This window comes from Musca domestica, unplaced genomic scaffold (assembly GCF_030504385.1).
Source record: "Musca domestica strain aabys unplaced genomic scaffold, Musca_domestica.polishedcontigs.V.1.1 45, whole genome shotgun sequence".
Lineage (NCBI taxonomy): Eukaryota > Metazoa > Arthropoda > Insecta > Diptera > Muscidae > Musca > Musca domestica.
In genome coordinates this window covers 4,899,784-4,917,872 of record NW_026712335.1, presented here as the reverse complement: position 1 = coordinate 4,917,872, position 18,089 = coordinate 4,899,784, and the positions used below count along the sequence as shown (strand labels likewise).

Genomic DNA, 18,089 nt, shown 5'->3' with positions numbered 1-18,089 from the left:
GAGTTATGGCCATTTTAAGGTATGCTATTTTTCCTCCTTTAAAAATGATCACAAATTATAGCTAAAAACCCCGAAATGTCAATATTTAAGGAGTTATGACCATTTTAAGGTATGCTATATTTAATAGTGATCACAAATTATAGGTAAAAGCCCCGAAATGTCAATATTTAAGGAGTTACGACCATTTTAAAGTATGCTATTTTTCCTCCTTTAAAAAATGATCACAAATTATAGCTAAAAACCCCGAAATGTCAATATTTAAGGAGTTATGACCATTTTAAGGTATGCTATTTTTAATAATGATCACAAATTATAGCTAAAAACCCCGAAATGTCAATATTTAAGGAGTTATGACCATTTTAAGGTATGCTATATTTAATAGTGATCACAAATTATAGCTAAAAGCTCCGAAATGTCAATATTTAAGGAGTTACGACCATTTTAAAGTATGCTATTATGTGCACCAATTGGCCAATATCTGTCCAGAAGTCCTGAATTTTTTTAAATCCGACAGAATTCAATCTAGAAGGAAGTAGATCGAGTTCGGAGAAAATCAGTTCCGTTATAGCTATAGCTATTATTCAGTCTAGAAGCAAATTTCATGAAAAATCGATTCAGATATAGCAATAGCTCCCACATAGATTCTTAATCCAATTTCAGGTTTATTGTGCAAATAATGGATATCAATCCAGAAGTCCTAAATTTAGATACATCCGACCGAATCCAGTCTAGAAGCTGTATATAATATAGGTCAGATATAGCTATAGCTCCTTTATATATGTTTCATCCGATTTGGTGTTTAAGTCCCTCACATGCATTCGACAACAGTGATAATTGGTACCTAATAACTTACAGAGCTCGGAAATACCTTTGCCAAATGTTATCGAAAAAAGCTAAGATTTGGATACAGCTCCCATATATATCTTCTACCGATTTCGGGTATAATGGAGTGCATTTTGGGATGTACGTTTCATTTTGTGCAACTCGGATCCGATATACATTTTTTAATATAATCTTTCTCGAAGTGATATCATGCTCTCCAGAACAATGTTATTTATTATAATATTATTATAAAAGATAAACATGTCTCCGTCAAATTAAGTGAAAATCGATTCAGAGTTGGATTAGTTCCCTTTGAAACCAAATTATATCTGCTCTAAAACCAAATGTTGACAGGTGGTATGATCTATCTCAATTAAACTCTTTTGTTACGGGAGCTCTACTAAATATGCATAGTGTTGTAGGGTATTATATGGTTGGGGCCTCCTGACATTTGACTTTTCCTTACTAAATTCGCATTTTAAACCTCTTCTAAATGATTTAGTCGATTACAGATGCAATTGTTGACTCGATTACATGATTTATTGTGAAAGCATGCCCTAAAATCATTGGATTTTATATTTCCATTTTTCACATTAGCGGCGCCATCTACCGAAAAGTAACAACAATAAGATTTCCATTCACATAACTCTTGTGAGAAAGTTATGAACTGCTGCCCAGATAGGGTTGTCTCTGCTCTCTGTGAGTACAGCACATTCATCCACCCATTCACAATGGTGTGCCTTAGTGTATACCATTGCCGTTGGGCTCCCTCCCTTGATTTCTCTGAGAACAGTTTCGCAGCTGTTTCATGATTCACAATACCGACAAACACAATTTGACATGTTGCAATCCGGCAATTGTTTTGCATTCGAGTTGAGTTGCAGTTGTGTTTGTCATTCGTTTGTTTTGTAATTTAATTTTGCGGTAGTCATTGAATATCGAGTGTGTGTTGTTTACTCATAAGTTTATATTTAAACAAAGAAATCAACAGGCCAGTGTAAAAATAAATTAATAAATTCTGTAAGAATTTGAAATAAAGTGAAAACAAATAAATTGGGAAAAATTCTAATTAGAGGCCGATAAAAGATAATAACCGAGAAGAAGAAGACGAGACTCAAAACAAGAACAAAAAGAGGCAAAAACACCGGTTCAGCAGAGTAGGCAAATGAAACAACAAAACAAAAAAATAACATAGACGACAAGCATCACATCCATCAGTCGGACAGACAACCAGCCAGCCAGTTAGACAAAGTGCAAGCAAGTCTGAGCAAATGCCGTCTGTAAATGTAAAATAGCAGCAAAGTGTAATACAAAACAACAAAGAGGCCGGTCGTGTAACAAAGTGAAGAGAAAAGTGCATTGCACCAAACAAATAAACGGACGGACGGACAGAGACGTTCAGTTGAGAAACGTGCAAAACGTGGTGGTGTCAGTGCTGCTGTTGTTCTGCCTTTGTGTGATTATTTTACATTCTTCGTCTGGTTCGCCTGGTGCGTGTTGTTAAATGATTCATAAACAAATTACAATCGAACGAAAAACCAATCAGATTTGTTTCTTCTATTTTTGCCATTGAGTGCGGTTTGTGTTTTGTGGTGGCATCGTTAAATGCAATTAAGCAGATATTCGCAGAGAATTTGCAATAAATTTTTACAGTATTAAAATAAACATCCGCCAAATAGAATAAACACAACAACAAAAAGTAAACAAAAATAAAAGTGGTGGATATCGTGTTTTGGTTTGCCGACTCGTCTGTCTCTTTGTTTGTGTGTTTTGCTTTTGCATAGAGAAGCTCCTGTGATTCTCTGTGTGAGTGACAATAACATTTAAGAGAATTTAAATCGAAGAGAGTGTGTGGTGAAATTTGAAGAGACGTGTTACAGTGTTTCGATTGTGTTCTAAGGTAAGTAAACTTAATATTTTTTTTTAAAAATATATACTTTATTATATCAATAATTCTGAACGTTTTATGAAATTTTCAAATACCAGTTACAGTAGTGTCTTTTCACTCCATTGGTTACTCATCAAAATAATCACTTAAAACCAGAAAAAAAATCTCGTTCCAATCAAATATCTCTTTGTTTATTTAAATCAAGAACAAAACAGTGTTAAGTTATAAGTTATACAAATATTTTTTATCCATTTGCTTTATAAATTGTTTGGCAAACATTCATGTTTAAAAACAATTCAATGGAATCTTAAAATATAAAGAAATACTGAATATTAATTTTCTCTTAAATCATCTCTTTTTCGGCTCTAGAACACGGTTTTGAACAGGGCTGCTTAAAACCCTATATAACCCTATAGGCATTCATTCATTACCAGTGTAAAATTCAAAGTTGATTTGCAGATTTCCGTCTTTAGTTTTCATTCCGTCGAATTAAACATTTTAGAAACAGAAAAGTATACACATATACTTTCAGCGTGAAATTCTGAGCTAAGACTTTGCATAGAGTTGCCTTTTGTCTGATGGCAGGTCAAGTTCGAAGATGAGTTATATCGGCCTAAGTTTCCGTATAGCAATAATATAATTGTACCCCCCAGAATATTCGTTAATTTGGCGATATTAGCCACACTTTCTAACGGAACAGTTTAAAATTCGTATTTGGAGTTTATAATGGGTTCTACCCCCTGTAGTAAAATATTGTCTATATAGATCAGCGGTGCTCAAGAAGGAATATCTCTTTTCACTCAAATTTATCTTTGCTTATTTAAATCAAGAACAAAACAGTGTTAAGTCATTATTTATACAAATATTTTTTATCCATTTGCTTTATAAATTATTTTGGCAAACATCCGTGTTTAAAAACATGTAAATAGAACCGTAAAATATAAAGAAAAAAGGAATTTTAATTTTCTCTTAAATTATCTCTTTTTTCTGTTCATGTTCTAGAACACTGTTTTGAGCACCGCTGATATAGATCCACATTTTCGTATAGCCCCCACATAATTCGTTATTTTGAATATTTTTTGGAACAGTTATTTAAAAAAATCATGTAGCCCTCATATTCCGTATTTTGACGATTTTAGCCTCTGTTTTTAGCGGAATAGCTTAAAATATTCGATATTCAATGTTCTTATGATTTCAGTCATATTTGCAAACGTAAGCGTTTCAAATTTAGTATTTGTTGTTCGCAGAGCATACCAGCCATTGTAGTAGAAAATTGTTTATGTAGGTCCACGTTTTAGTACCGCCCACATATAACGGTACTTCCCGACATTCGATTTTTTGACGATATTAGCCACATTTTTTAAAGAAAATACTTGTTTTCATTTCTTAATTTGTTCCACTCCTGTGGCAGAACAATTACTATTACTCCTATCCCTCCTATATTAATAATTTTAGCCGCATCCTAGAATACAGGAATTTCGGCATTAACAGATATATCTTTACATGAGTTACTTTATAAATGATGGATCTTATACAATTTTTGGACCGACGAACTTAACTGGTTTTCTGACTAGTTTTTAGTATCACGCGTTCGGTCGATTTTATGTATCTTCACATGTGTACCTTTTTTATATCCACCTTGGAAAGGAGGGTATATTAAATTTGTTATTCAGGTTTGTAACATCCCTAAATATTCGTCATAGACCACATAAAGTTTATCTATTTATGATCAACATAAAATTCTAAGTCGATTTAACGATATCCGTCTGTCTGTCTGCTGTTGAAATCATGATCGTTCGCATATTAGTTTGTATTGTGCCTAGGATGGTTGTTATTGAAAATGAGATATATCGGTCCTCGTTTTGGGATAGCCCCCATATATGAGTACTTCCGGATATTTGGTATTTTGATGGTTTCAGTCACATTGTTCCACAGATTTGTCTAAAAATTGGTATTTTTAGGTCATAATGGGTTCTAGCTCGTGTGACAAAACATTGTATGTATAGGTCCACGTTTTGGTATAACCCCCGTAAAACGGTACCTCCCAATATTCAGTATTTTGATGATTTTTGCCACATTTTTTTCACGGATTTGTCTAAAAATTGGTATTTGTAGGATATAAGAGGTTCTAACTTGTGTAGCGAAACATTGTATGTATAGGTCCACGTTTTGGAATAGACCCCCCCATATAACTATACCTCCCTACCTATTCGGTATTTTGATAATTTTTTCACGGATTTGTCTAAAAATTTGAATTTATGGGTCATAATGGGATCTAGCTCCGGTGGCGAGACATTGTGTGTATAGGTCCACGTTGTTGTACAGCCCCCATGTAACGGTACCTTTCCATATTCGGTATTTTGATGGTTTTAGCCACATATTTCACGGATTTGTCTAAAAATTTATATTTGTAGTTCGCTATAGATTCCAAGTTCGGTGACAGGACATTGGTTCTATAGGTCCACGTTTTCGTGTAGCCCCCATACAACGGTACCTCACGATATTCGGTATTTTCTGGTTTTAGCCACATTTTTCTACGGATTTATGTAAAAATTGTTGTCTAATATTGCCCAAATGGGATGAAATTTGGCACTTACGACCGAATTGAGTCTAGAAGCTAGTAGGTCAAATTTGGTGAAGATCGGTTCAAATACAGCTATAGTTCCACATATATTGTTCATCTGATTTGTTATATTTGTTACCCACAACCAAAATATGCACTCCGTAACAACGATATTCAGGGAAATATATGAAATACAGCTCAGAAATATCTTTGCCAAATTTTATCAAGATCGGTTCAGATTTTGATATAGCTTCCATATATATCAAATGGACAATACAAGTCCGAATTTAAAAGATACTAATGCTCCGGCATATTTATTTTTTTCAACTTTAAATTATAATTATAATCATAGCGTGTATGATTGAATTCTCCCATAAAAACTTTCAATTGCTATGCGCAGCTCTACTAAATTTGCAAAGTGGTGTAGGATATCATAAAGTCGGTCCGTACTTTAAGGCTTTCTTTATTGGTTATGATTGAAATATCTTCTTAATCGCATTTAATTACTCTTAATGTGAGGAAATGTGTGATCCTGCAGTTCAAAAAATTAATAATTCGATTCGGCTCTAATCTTTTACGGATTCCTGTAGCATTTCTAAATGACCCCCATTCCGTAATTTGCCCCTTTATTATTTTAGTGAAATATTGCTCAAAATCTCAATTCCCTTTGATTATCTAAGCCATATGACTACATAAAACTTCATGTACTTTCATTTCGATTTTATCCCTTTTAAAAATCGATATTATTATTATTTTCCTCCTTTTCTTTATATTTCAATCAGAAGGATGATGATAACAATTTAATGTATCATTTGTTGAATTCTATGTATGTTTTGCATGTGTAAGAATAAATCTTCAATTTCTCTATTGGATATCCTCTTGTTTTTATAGCTTAAGGTCTTTATTATTATTGTTGTTGCTACTGATGTTGTTGCTGTAGTTGTTGTTGTTGATAGAATTTACTTTATTTTTTATGGATTTATTGTTTGAGATGGCTTTTAGAAAATTGAACATGCATTGATTTCAAAACAAATTCAATTCTAAACAGAAAGTGATTGATATACAAATGTGAAAACAAATCCTTTAGGAATAAAGCACACACACGCTCAAACAGAGAGATACACCCGGTCATGCAAATGCTGAAATCACATAATCTAAAAAGATTTCTATACACATTTGTTGAATATTTTCAATAAACGAATGTTTTGTAGTTAAAATTATTGCAATTGAAGAGTACATGGTGAAGAATTTAAGAAATTTTAAAATTTTTTTAGAAAACAAGTAAAAAAGCAACTAAGTTTGGTAGGATCGAACTTATAATACCCTCTACCATTTGGAAGGAACTTGCAAAATTTCAAAAATTCTGGAATGGCCTGTGAAATTATTAAAATGTTGAATATCGGATGGTACAATCATATAGGGGCTATACAAAAGGTAGACCTGTATGTCAGAGAAGGCAGTGCTTATTGTAAATTCCAAATACCAATTTTGAGATAATTTCGTTAGAAAATATTTATAAGGGGAGACCTAGATAATTTTCTGTCGTTGGAAGAGGTACCCATTGCGAACTCAAAATATCAAATTTGAAACAATTCCGTTGAAAACTCTGACAGAAATCATCAAAATACCAAATATCGTTTGGTACAATTATTTGGGGGATATACTAAAATGTGGGTCTATGTAGATATTTTTTTTTATCAGAGAAGGTAATAGGTACTGACAGCGCCAAATAGCAACTTTAACAAAATGCCGGTACCGAATTTCGCGATATACGGTTATATTGGTCTATAACAAAACGTTGACTTATGTGTACAGTCTTGATGGGTTGGCATGTGATATGGATAAAGAAATTGGTACTAAAAATATACGAAAAGTACAAAAATGTACTTAACATTAAATACTTTGTATAGGACAAACGGAATGACCTAGAATTCTGAAATTTGGAATGACAGTTAATGGTAAAGTGCAGGATATATGTATGAAAGGATTTTTGAAAACCCGAACTTTAAGGTTACGAAAAGTTCTAAAATAATACTAAATTTCTATAATGGTACTCTTGGTATTATATGAACGGATAGAGTTGAAAGGTTGGTACGAGAATCAATTTTGGAAAATAAGTTTGATGTATGAAGGTAGTTTTGAAAATGTGTAATTTTGGTATTTAGGTTACTGATGGTATCTGTTTTAGATATTTAGCGTAAGTTTGAATATGCGTCCTATATTTGCACGAAAAGTACTAAATGGTACTAAATGTGATATTGAGTCAAGGTATAGGGCTGAAGTTTGATATTGAGATCTCTGTTGGTATGGAGGAAGTTTCGGAAATGTGTACTATCATTGTACGAAAAGTACTAAATTGTACTGTATTTGGTATTGGGTGAAGGATTGGATTGATATATGTCCTACATGAACTGAAATCCTGAATGGCGAAGGAATGGAACTGAGATCCTGAGTCCCTGTTGGTATACGGAATTGAGTTATGAAAAAGGTTTTGGAAATGCGACATATATTTGTACGAAAAGTACTAAATGATACAAATTTTGGGTATTTGGATAGTGCTGAAATCCTCAAATTTAATATTAAGGTCTCTGTTGGTATATGGAATTGAGGCATGGAGGTGGGTTTGGAAATTTGTACCATAATTGTTTGAAACGTACTAAATTGAGTATTGGTAAAAGGGGTGGAGTTGTAATCCTGAAATTTGATATTGAGGTCTCTTTTGGTATCTGAAATTGAAATATATGGGTGTTTTTGAATATGTGTACCACATTGTACGAAAAGTACTATATTTTTTTTTTGCACGAAAGGTTAGAGATGAAATTCTAAAAATTTGATATCTAGATTACTGATTTCGCGATCTTTAGGATATCTTTGTACGAAAAGTACTAAATTTGGTATTGGGTAAAGGAGTAGAGTGGATATTTGATATTGTGATCCTGAGATAGAGGTTTGGAGGTGTGTTTGGAAATGCGTCCTATATTTGTACGAAAAGTAGTAAATGGTACTAAATTTGTATCACTGTAGAGATCTAGCGTGTAGAGATCTAGATTGTTTGGATATGCGTTATAAATGCTACTAAATATGGTATTGTGTAAAGGGATAGAGCTGGAATTCTGAAATTTGACATTGATTTCTACGGTTTGCATATGGAGACGTTGAAATAGTTTCGAACAGAAAAAATGAATGTAGCTTCATTGTGCATTGGGTTTACTAATCCCCTCGGTAAACTTAAAAATAAAAGATTTTGAAGATTTTTATGACAAATGTAAACATTTTCCTATTATTCTCTCCAAATAAGGAAAAACTTGAATAATATGTAAAAACCTTAAAAATCTGAAAACTTACTACGATGTATGAAGTTTTGATTAACAAATGTTGTAAAACTGGAAAAATTGTGAATTTTAAGAAAATTCCTAACACGAACTGTTGGAACGAATCTAAAATTTTATGTTCGACTTTTCCTTAACAATTAAATGCAATTTGACAATTAAATTTATTGTGAGGTAAGTTCTCTTCTTACTCATATGTTTTTATACCCTCAGCCATATGGCTACAGAGGGTATATATCATTTGATACGGTCAAAACGTGCCTAGTCGAAATAACGGTTTTAGACCCTAGGTCTCTTTGGACCAAATCCGTTTCAGAACATTTGGAGTCGATCTAGCGATGTCCGTCCGTCCGTCTGTCTGTCTGTCTGTCTGGCTGGCTGGTGCGCATGATAACTCTCGAAGGGGGTATCCGATTTGGTCCAAACTTGGTACATCGTAATATTTTTGTCAAACTTAGATCGAGTTCGGAGATGGGCAATATCGGTCCACTCCTTCTGGTACCTCCCCCACAAAAGTTCGAAATTTTCAAAAAAAATTATTTTTTTGCACAGAAAGAGAAACGATAATCCGATTTTGCTCAAACTTTGCAAATCTTAATAATTGCGTCAGTACTAGGTCAAGTGTGAAAATGGACAAGATCGGTCCACTCCTTCTGGTACCTCCCCAACAAAGGGTCAATATTTTTAATAATTAAAACTCTCATACAATTGATGCAAGAGTCCGATTGTCTTCAAATTTCACACATCCCAATATTTAATGTAACCCAAGGTCTGGTGTTAAGATGGAATATATCGATCCACTCCTTCTGGTACCTTCCACACAAATGATCGAGATTTTCAAAAAATATATTTTTTCTGCACAGAAAGAGAATCGATAATCCGATTTTGTTCTAACTTTGCAAATCCTGATATTTACGTCAGTTCTAGATCAGGTGCAAAAATGGATAATATCGGTCCACTCCATCAAGTACCTCCCCCACAAAAGGTCGAAATTTTGAATATCCATCAAGCTCTTAACACACTAAATTAACATCCGATTCCATTCAGAATTAGCACGTCTTAATATTTTTATAAACGCAAGATCTTTTATAAAGATGGTAGAAATCGGACCATTCGTTCTGGTACCTCCCACACAAAGGATGACAGTTTTGAATAATCGAAACGAGGAAAAAATCGGAAATAAACATCCGGATCTCTTCATATTACACACGTCCCATTATTTCTACTAACTAATATATCCCCCACAAAGGATCAAAATTTTGAGTATCCACGAAGCTCATAAAACGCAAAATTAACATCCGAATTTATCCAGAATTGGAGCTTTTCAATATTTTCATCGAACAAGATCTGCCAACTTATAATTGTCATAACTTGCGAAACAAGTCGGTGATTCTTAAGAACTTGCTTTATCTAAATATTTCTTAATATTTTCTTAACCAGTATTCTGATATGAATATGTAATTTGTCGGAATTTATGATTTCGCATAAGATTGGATACGAATGTTCAATTTCCTTCAAATTTTGCACATACCAATATATTTTATCTGTATTAGATGAAGTATGAAAATGGAATACTTCAGCCCGCTATATCTGTTACCTGACGCATATTTCCGAAAATGTGCACCTATCTCATAGTCGATATAGTCCAAATCTGTCACGTTCATAACTCAAGGCTGGGGGTATACATCTGTCGGCAAAACCGACTGATACTATTTTACTTGTTATTATATGTATATAACTAACATATAATGAAAACATATGAGTAAGGAGAGAACTTCCCTCACCATAAATCTAAATATCAAATTGCAACTGATTTGGATGGAGATTGTGGCTGGGATATTCAAAATATCGAAAATCAGGAGGAACATAGGAACTAAAAACGTCTATCTCAAGTCCCTCTCACTTCTCTTAAATATTTTGATCTCTGAATAAATAATTTTTATCCCCATTATGCAATTAACTTAACATAAATTGAAAAACAGGTAGAAATCGGTTTAAAAATCCGTCAAACACGCATACATTGATTTACATGCCTCTGCCTTGTGTGAACTTTTCTTCGTCATAATTAAACGCTGCCTTATTGTTAAACGGCTTTACTGGAACCCATCGTATCCACTCACCCACACACACACACACCAACACTTGTATACAAAATCGAGCATTCAGTTAAATGCTCAAAAGTCGACAAGTTACTACGACAATGGCTTCTCAATGGTGGATGTCATCCTCGTCGCCATCATTTCAACTGGATGTGTGACAACGTGCTGGACGCCGACAGACAATCTGCATTGAAGACGAGCGTGCCAAAGATGCACTTGTTAAAATGATTTTCATGTCACCATTTTGTTTTACTCGTCGTTAATATTTCCGGAGTTTCGGGGCGACTGAAACAACAACAGAAACACAGCTCGTTAAAGGACAGAGTAAATACTTTTGCCACACATAATTATGAAAAGTGCAAGTTGCATGACGAAGCTCATCTACGTACACATCCACATTTACACTTGAATTTGCCACCCCTCGCTGCCCTCCGCTGCATCATCACCCCCCTTCAGTTATTGTTGTGAATCTTCTTCATTTGGAAGGTAGTAATGGTGTTCGCATTACATCGTTTTGTTGGTTACTACTGTCAATATGAATTCCGTTGTTGTTGCCGTTGTCATTGTTGCTGTTGTCGGTGGCCCACTCAATTCAATGGCCTCCTTTAGGCTATTCAAAATTGCATATGTATGAGTGTGCATGTCCATAAGCGCAAAATGAAATGAAACTCTGGAATACGAAATGAAAAGAATGAGAAAATTGTTACATCAGATGAATTCGTAAGTATCCTTGTGTTTTTTAAATACATTTCCCTCTGCATTTCGACGAAAGTTACATGTGTGCGTGCTAATATCCTTCCCAACGCATTTTGGCGAAATTGTAATGGGATATACATAAAGTTGGATGTTGGATTTACACTTGTTTGGTGTAATTCGAGAGATCTGCTAGTTTGGAGATTGGAGTTCGAAATTAAATCCTGACTAAAGGAGGTATATATCTTAGTTTGATTTCTGGTATTTCCCCACACAGTAGCTTAAAATACCCAAAAGGGTCAAAATTGTGATCATAACTCATGAAATTGTTTTCATTTTTTTCTTAAAGATCGCACATCCTAATTCCGCTACTAGAATATATAGGATTATTGCAAGAAAAACGACTAAATTTAAACGTAAAAAAAATATTTTGTAATATTTTTAAACGTAACAAAAAAAATATTTGTCCAATTTTGGCGAATCTTTATGGTTGGCAAACTTTGGCCAGGTACTAAATGTTTTTAAAAATTCGATTTTTATTATAATCCTCAAGATTTTTTAACTTCTGATTTAAAACCGTATTTTTTTAAATTTGGAAAATGTTTTTTTTTTAAGTTATTCCACATGCCTCATAATCTCAAATTGCCAGTTTTTAAGAAATATGTTTCTGGACCAAAGTTGCGATCTTTTAAAAAAGGATTTTAAGGACCTGTCCTAAACTCCTGGATTGTTTGTATTTATTTAAATTTGTGGATATTTAAAAAATGTTTTAAGCACCTACAGTCGTGCATTTTTAGGAATTTTTTAATAATCTTGATGGGTAAAAACAGCGGGTTACTTAAGATAATTTTTGGATGATATTTCTGAACAAAAATCGTAGACTTCCAGGATCAAGCATCTACTGACCAAAAATGGCTGATTTTGTAAGAACACATTTTCAAGGACCTTATTACCTAATATCCTGGCTTTTTGAGAACATTTCTTTTTTTTTTTTCAAAAATCACCTGATCTAAAATTGGTGGTTTAGGCAAACTTTTTAACTAAAATTTTGTATTTTCAATAACTTGGATGGAATATGGATTTTATGAATAGTTCTACAAGGCCATCCCTCCTCCTCCTCCATCCCGCCTCTTGGAAAGAAAGATGTTTAACAAAACATTTTGAGAGACTCCTGACGTTAGATAAATAATATTTTTTAAACACTTCTTAACATGTTTTCAAGAACCTTGTGACCTATCCTTACCTTAAATCGTGGATTTTTTAATAATGGATGACCTAAGTTCTGGCTTGTTGAGAAAATCTTGTCAAGAACCACTTCAAACGTGATTTATTTGTATATCCTCCACCAAAGTATGGAGGGTGTATTAATTTTGTCATTCCGTTTGCAACACTTCGAAATATACATTTTAAACCCCACAAAGTATATATATTCTTGATCAGCAAAAAATTCTATGTCGATTTAGCAGAGTCCGTACGTTTGCCCGTCTACCCGTCTGTGGAAATCACTCTATCTTCCGAACGAAATGAAGTAGATTGATAAATTTTTACTCAAATGTATCTTATGTCTGCAGGACTTTTGGTATTGAAAATTGACTATGTAGGACCACGTTTGGGCATAGCCCCCATATAATGGTACCTCCTTATTTTCGGTATTTTGGTGATTTCAGCGACATTATTTACCGGAAATGTTTCAAATTTGGTATTTGAAATTCGTATTGGATACCACAGCCTATGACAGAAAATTGTCAGTGCAGGTTCACGTCTTCGTATGCCCCCATATAACGGTTCCTCCCGGTATTCGGTTTTTTAGTACATTATTCACTGATTTTTTTAAGTTTCGCATTTGAATATTGTAATGGTTTATGACAAAAGTTACCAGGTTCATGTCGTCGTATACAGGGTTGCCCATATTCGACGAGGCTTGTCCGCAGGCAACATTCTTTGCGTCAATTGAATTTTGTACGGGGACAAATGCAAATCGAATACGCAATGCGAATAATTCGTTGTAAAGTGCATCGAGCCATGCCCAACTGCTGAGAACGACGTTTTTGAGATGTTCTTGGGGACCTCTCAACACTGGCTTGTACGGCAGCGAAATTCTCGGCCGATCGCCTTGGTCGACTTTTATATGGCCTCTTCGGATTAGAAAGAGCCTTACCAGTCGAAAATTTTTCGTATAAACGCTTAATGGTGTTCTTAGAAGGCGCAGTTCTCACATTTTTTTCACAATTGACTTCTTCTGTTGAATGTAAATTTCAACTATTTCAGAGCGCTCGCGTGGCGTGTATTGGTTCATGTTAAAAGTCTGCTTGGACTGACGCTTCAAACGCGGTATGTCATTATGCGATGTGACATCTCTGTCAAAAGTTATGGCGTTGCCAGATGGGTCCGTCGAATATGGGCAACCCTGTAGACCCTAATGTAACAGCTACATTCGGTATTTTTAAGATTTTAAGAGAATTTTTAATGGATTTTATTGTTTTTGAGAATTGCCAAATTCGTTCCAAATGGTGGAGGGTATTTAAAGTTCGGCCCGGTCGAACTTACAGCTTTTTTACTTGTTCAATTTGAAGTGTACATTATGTAATATTTTTTTTTCACCTTACAACACAGGTAGGGGTTATTACAGATTACAGATTGCAATTATCGTCCGATCATCACGAAAACAAGGGTTTTAACAAGGGTAAGGTTAGGCTCAGAAGGGCTAGGCCTATTGTTTTCAAAGATGTCCGCAATATATTTATATTGAAATGGACCAACAACTAAAATATTCCTGATTTTGCAGCCGTGATAAGGTCGCAAATACAAACAAAAGGACACGTTATCTCGCATGAAGTTAGAGTTTAGGTCAGCGGGTAGAATAGACCACTACTTTCGTGTGAAAAAATACCAACATTGCTTACAGGCGATATCCGAAATACACAAAAGACTTTTTTACGCTGACGAGTATAGCCAAATATTGTAGACAAGCAAATCATATAGATGAGTCTAAATTTGGAGATACAGAGGGAACTCTGACTTTTGGAGATGATTGCAAAATATTTAGAGGTTCAAATGAACCAAAAACAGAATAAATTTCCTAATCACATAATTTAAGCCAATCGACACGCCTGAGAAGAGAGTTAAGGACAGGCATTATATTTAGCTGTAAAATGGATCACACAACTAACAGCACGACGGAGTGCGTAAATAATGTCCCTGGTCAAAAAGCTGCACTGGTCTATGGCATAATTTAAAACCCAAATCTTTCAAAATGGATTTGGACATAAAGGGGCTTCTAACATATTGTTGTGCTGTAGAGTATCACATAGTCGGCCCCGCACGTCTACAGCCTTTGCTTACTTGTTTTTTTAATGTTTTTCATATACTGCCTCACCAAAAGACTTCATGCCCTATTTAATGATAATTTAATATTATTTATAATATTTGATTTTGGAAGAACATTTTTAATAACTTTGGAATAATGGATCTGATATTAAAAATCTCTATGGGAACAAGATCACAATATTTCATTTAACAATATTTGTTACTGACAACAACGTTTATTTATAAAAGGTAAAATCAAGGGTTTACAGATTTTTAAGACTATCCTGATTTAATATTGCGTTTATTAAGAATAAGAACATGTACAAGATTAATGTTTCAAGGACTTGGTAACAAAAACTCATAATCGAAATCACGAGTTTGCAACTAATAGGACTGAGACATTTCATATAATTTTAAATGTATTTTAAAACGATCGATTTATTTAAATCAAATGGAGATTTCCCTATATCATATTTCTACCTCATGTATGATCATCCAATGATTCATTATAACTCCTCCTGTAATTCAGGGTTCAACAAGGTCGAGAAGTCTACATTTTCTTAACATGTTGAAATTTAAAACATTTAATTGCGTCTTTGCGCCCCCCATTAGCATAACATCCCTCTTTGTAATTTCCTGAGCATACTTCATTTCTTTTTCTTGGTAGTTTCGTTTTCTCGTACAACGACTGGAATATGTGGTCCGGAGGAAATCAAAGCAAGAAAAGGACACCAAAATTACTCATATAGACGAAAACAAAATGGTTTCATTTTTTGTGTGTTATGGACAAAAAATATGTTGTTGTTGCTATTTCTGTTGTTGTCAATGTCCTTGCTGCTTCAGTGTGCAAATGTGGCACACAACCGCACAATGACTTTGAATGCAGCTGTAATGGTGGTGTGCTCAACAACAACACAACTGGTTTTCATTGTTGTAGTGTTCCATTAACACTGTATCGGTTTGCATTCCGCCCCATCTCCTTTCTCTCTTCTTGTAATAACAAGGAGCAGGGGGGACACATATGCTAACAACACTACATGCTATGACCAAAGGCATTGCCTTTCATCCCACAGATACTTTTCCCCATTTTTCATCTCCGCACACACACACACACACGCGACTTGTAGTATACAAAAATCTCCTTTTCTCCGATCCCCGAAAAATTCCCTGCCTTCTCGCCACTGTAAAGCATCATGTTGTCGCTGCTGTTTCAACGCCAGCCATCATTGTAATGTGTAATAGCGTGTGAAAATCGGTAACTTTTACGCTACTTACTTTTGATGTCACTGATTCAGCTCTCTACCATCCATGGGTAGTGCTTCCCATAAGACTCCTCTTAGCTTTCCCCTCCTTTACCATTTACTGTTGTGTCCTTATTCAGGCTTAAAGATTTTTGGCTTCTTCACTTAACGATATCACCAACACTCATACACACACACACACATTTCCCTACACAAACATTGACACCATGGACGGATCTCTACGACTGGGAGTGTACATTTAAGGCTAAAATGGATTTGTTTATTCGAATGTCTGAGTCTGAGCTTTTCACTATATTAGTTTGTATGTGTATGTGTATTTGTATATTCGTAAGTATTTGTAGTGGCCCTTTTCATTTTGACGATGAGATTTTTGTATGTTTAGCAAGTTTTTCTGCAGTTGTGGGTAATTACAGAAGATATTGCGACTATTTTTTAACAATTTCACAGTAAAAGAAATTCGAATCTTGTTTTCTTCAAAAATGGATTTTAGAAAATAAAATGAGAAAAAGTTTTTGGATCAGAAAATCTGCCACAAAAGAACAATTTTTTTTGGAAGGAAACCTTTTATTGTATATAACGCTAAACCTGTTGTTTGGTATGTTAACTCGAATCCAATAAAAGAGGAAAAAAGAGACAAATATTAAACTTGAGAAAGGCCAACGTCACAGCAAAGCAATTCCATATTCTCTCTCTTTTATACCCTCCATCATTATCTATGTTGGTTTGGCGATGTTCGTCCGTCTGTGGAAATCACTCTAGGTTCCGAACGAAATGAAGTAGGTTGATAAAATCTAATCAGATGTCTGTTTAGTCTACAGGAATTTTGGTAGCGAAAATCGCCTATATAGGTCCACGTTTTGATATAGCCTCCATATAAAGGTACATCCCTATCACGATTTTAGCGATATTATTTACCAAAATTGTATCAAACTTCGCATTTTAAGTTCCTAATAGGTATTACAGCCTACAATAGAGTGCATGATATTACTTCAAGAAGTATTATAAGAAATATATGTATCGGAGCCGAGTGCATTTGGTGCACAATTAACCAGAAATCTGTTGAAGATATATGTGGGAGCTATGCCCAAATCTGAAACGATCTTATTAAAATTTTGTCGAATGTATATTACGAATGTGAGGGACTTGAACGCCAAATCGGATGAAATATATTTATTTATATATGAGCTATAGCTATATCTGTATATAGCTATAGCTACAGGGTTGCCCATATTCGACGGACCCATCTGGAAACGCCATAACTTTTGACAGAGATGTCACCTCTCTTAATGACATACCGCGTTTGAAGCGTCAGTCCAAGCAGATTTTTACCATGAACCAATACACGCCACGCGAGCACTCTGAAATTGTTGAAATTTACATTCAACAGAAGAAGTCAATTGTGAAAACTCAACGTGCTTTTAAAAGATTAAATAATTTGAGAAGTGCGCCTTCTAAGAACACCATTAAGCGTTTATACGAAAAATTTTCGACTGGTAAGGCTCTTTCTAATCCGAAGAGGCCATACAAAAGTCGACCAAGGCGATCGGCCGAGAATATCGCTGCCGTACGAGCCAGTGCTGAGAGGTCCCCAAGAACATCCCAAAAACGCCGTTCTCAGCAGTTGGGCATGGCTCGGTCCACTTTACAACAGATTATTCACATTGATTTGCCTTTGTTCCCGTACAAAATTCAATTGACGCAAAGAATGTTGCCTGCGGACAAGCCTCGTCGATTGGAATGGGCCCAAATAGTCATGGGTCCGCCGAATATGGGCAACCCTGTATCAGAGCCAAGTTCTACAAAATGGAAATGTAAGTCCCGAAATTCACTCTATTTGGATTGATAATGGCACAATAATCCTGAGGAGGAATAAACCTCGTTCTCGATGAAATTTGGAGATAAGATAAGATATCTGGTACCAAATATAATTGTTATGGAATGCATATTACGAATCTGATGAAAAAACACCAAATCGGATGACACATATATATGGGAGCTATAGCTATGAACCGATTTTCTCTAACTTTGCCGTAGTTGATTCTAGACTGAATTCAGTCGGATGTGCCAAAATTTAGGTCATTTGCACTAATTTTGGCCATTTGGTGCACAATTAACCAGAAATCGGTT

The 18,089-nt window shown here is 34.7% G+C and overlaps 1 protein-coding gene across 2 annotated transcripts in view; it reads left to right on the top strand.

Moving 5' to 3' along the window:
- The first annotated feature begins 1,713 nt into the window (after positions 1-1,713).
- The window catches only part of LOC101892610 (protein alan shepard), a 356,335-nt gene continuing 339,959 nt past the window's right edge, over positions 1,714-18,089 (top strand). For both annotated transcript variants that reach the window (XM_005180551.4, XM_011292985.3), the window contains exon 1: positions 1,714-2,722. The gene's annotated coding sequence lies outside the window, so the exon portion shown is untranslated. The remainder of the gene's footprint in view (positions 2,723-18,089) is intronic.